This window comes from Lactuca sativa, chromosome 5 (genome assembly GCF_002870075.4).
Source record: "Lactuca sativa cultivar Salinas chromosome 5, Lsat_Salinas_v11, whole genome shotgun sequence".
Lineage (NCBI taxonomy): Eukaryota > Viridiplantae > Streptophyta > Magnoliopsida > Asterales > Asteraceae > Lactuca > Lactuca sativa.
The window spans coordinates 265,185,155-265,187,844 of record NC_056627.2 but is presented as its reverse complement, the minus strand read 5'-3'; the positions used below and the strand labels follow the sequence as shown (position 1 = coordinate 265,187,844).

General features: G+C 44.8%; 1 non-coding gene across 1 annotated transcript; it reads right to left on the bottom strand.

The window, feature by feature from the left end:
- Positions 1-468: 468 nt before the first annotated feature.
- Positions 469-575, bottom strand: LOC111878822 (small nucleolar RNA R71). The gene has a single exon (XR_002845946.2). It is a non-coding gene; the product is annotated as a small nucleolar RNA R71 (small nucleolar RNA).
- Positions 576-2,690: the final 2,115 nt, after the last annotated feature.

Here is a 2,690-nt window from a genome sequence, read left to right as displayed (position 1 = left end):
GAAGATATCGAGTACGAGACCGAAGAAGAAGAGGACCCGACATACGAGCACAAAACCGAATCCGAGGAAGAGTTAGCTGTCACAATGGCTAACATTGATGAAATCCCTATGGGAGAATGGAAGAAGAGGATGCGAGACGACACTGGCCCGGGACTTGTGCAACCCGCAATTCCCGCAACTGCTACCTTCGAGCTAAAGGGTCATATCCTAGCTTTACTTAAGGAAATACCCTTTTATGGAAAAGACCATGAAGATGCCTACAAACATTTGGATGAAGTCAATGATGTAGCTGATTACTTCAATGTTCCAAATGTGCCCCGCGAGACTCAACTACTTCGTATGCTTCCGGTGACATTCAAAGGTGCTGCAAAAGACTGGCTCAAGTCACTTCCCCCCGGATCAGTCACCACTTGGGCCAAGATGAAAGAAGAATTCATTGATCACTTCTGCCCACCTTCCAAGATAGCCAAGTTGAAGAAGGCCATTGCTAACTTTGAACAACAAGCTGGAGAGTCTGTATATGAAGCTTGGGAAAGGTACAAGAGCTTACTAAGAAACTGCCCACACCATGACCTTAACAGCCAGCAAGAAGTGTCCATCTTCTATGATGGAGTCAATGTCACAACTAGGCAGTTACTAGACTTGCAAGGCCCGCTCACAAAGAAGCCACCCCCGGTGATCAAAGAATTGATTGAAGAATTCTCTAAACACTCTAGAGAATACCACAACCCTAGGCATGATGTCACTAGGGGAGCTGCCTATGCAGCTACTGAAGACTTATCCGCGGTCATGGCTATGCTAAAAACCATGGATAGGAGGATGGATAAAATGGATCAAACAATCCATGCTATTCGGGTGGGTTGTGAAAACTGCAATGGGCCTCACCTCACTAGAGATTGTGATTTAGATGAAAATGGCAACAAGAAGGCGCAAGTGTGTTACTCAAGTGGAGACCGATATGATGAAGACTGGCGAAAACAAAAGAAAGATTGGCTCCCTTATGAAGAGTACAAGAAAGCCAAGGAGGAAAGGTTTAGGCAAAAAGGGAGAGGGTTCTACCAAAAGGAGGAACCGGTGAAAGAAAGGAAGCCAAGCTTGGAAGAAATGCTCACAAAATTTGTAGCTGCTTCAGAAAAAAGACATAGTGACTATGATGCTACAATTCAAGAAACAAGAACCATGTTAAGGAACCAGCAAGCATCTATTCACAATATAGAGACACAACTTGGGCAACTTGCTTAACAAATCAACCAAAGGTCACCGGGCGAACTTCCTAGCAAAACTGAAAATAACCCACGAGGCGCGCAAATAAACATTGTCACAACAAGAAGTGGGAAGATAATCACCCCCTGGCACCTATTCAGACTGAGCCATCCAAGAAATCACAGAAGGAGGAGGCAGAAAAGCAAGCAGAAAACCAAGAAACACACTCTGACAGTCCTACTCGCCGAGTACCACGTATGGACTCGGCGAGTACATCTCAAAATCCCACTGCACAGATTCCTAAAAAACTTTACCAGCCTCCCATGCCATACCCAACCCGAGCTAAGAAGGAGAAGCAGGAAGAAGAGTATCAGAAGTTTCTAGATCACATCAAGACTCTTCAAATCAATATACCCTTCATTGAAGCCGTCATGCAAATGCCCAAGTATGCAAAATTCCTCAAGGAACTTCTCACCAATAGAAAGAAGATGGAAGAAGTGAAGAAGGTAGTACTCAATGAAAACTGCTCAGCTGCTATGCTAAATAAGCTACCAAAGAAGAAAGGTGACCCGGGGAGCTTGACCTTACCTTGCCAATTTGGCAACTTGACCATCATTCATGCCTTGGCCGATTCGGGAGCAAGTGTGAATCTAATGCCATATTCATTCTTTAAGAAGTTGGATCTCCCGGAACCAAGGCCAATTCGCATGGCAATACACTTGGCCAACAAAACAGTCACCTTCCCAAAAGGCATATGCGAAGACATACTAGTCAAGGTGGACAAATTCGTCTTTCCCGCTGATTTTATTATTCTAGACATGGAGGCGGATCCACAAGTGCCAATTATCCTTGGAAGACCTTTCCTCAACACGGCAAGTGCTATAGTAGACATGAGAGACTTAAAGCTCACCTTGCGGGTCGGGGACGATTCAGTAACATTCGGGGTGGACCAAGCTATGAAGTATTCTAGGAGCTGTGATGACACGACATTCTCAATCGACATGCTTGATGAACTATTGGAGGAAGACATACCTGAAGCTTCCAACAAGTTTGCAGCTTTAGATGAAGCATTTGATCCAGAAAAAGATCTATTAGAAATTGAAAAATTGTTGGAAGAAGCGGAGTATGAAGAACTAATGAAGCAATCTGACAGCCCTACTCGCCGAGTAGGACCGATCTACTCGCCGAGTATATCTGAAGAAAAGTCAGAATTCGTGAATGCAGCCACAAACTCGCCGAGTACCCCACCTGCACTCGGCGAGTCCAACAGTCAGAGCCAAAAATCGGAACTGAAAACCTTACCAGATCATTTGGAGTATGCTTTTCTCGAAGAAGGCAACCAAAAGCCAGTAATTATAGCCTCTGACCTGACCAATTCTGAAAAAGAAGAACTCGTGCAAGTATTAAAGAGGCGGACACGGGCCATAGCATGGAGCATCACCGACATCAAGGGAATAAGTCCATCCTATTGCTCCCACAAGATCAAC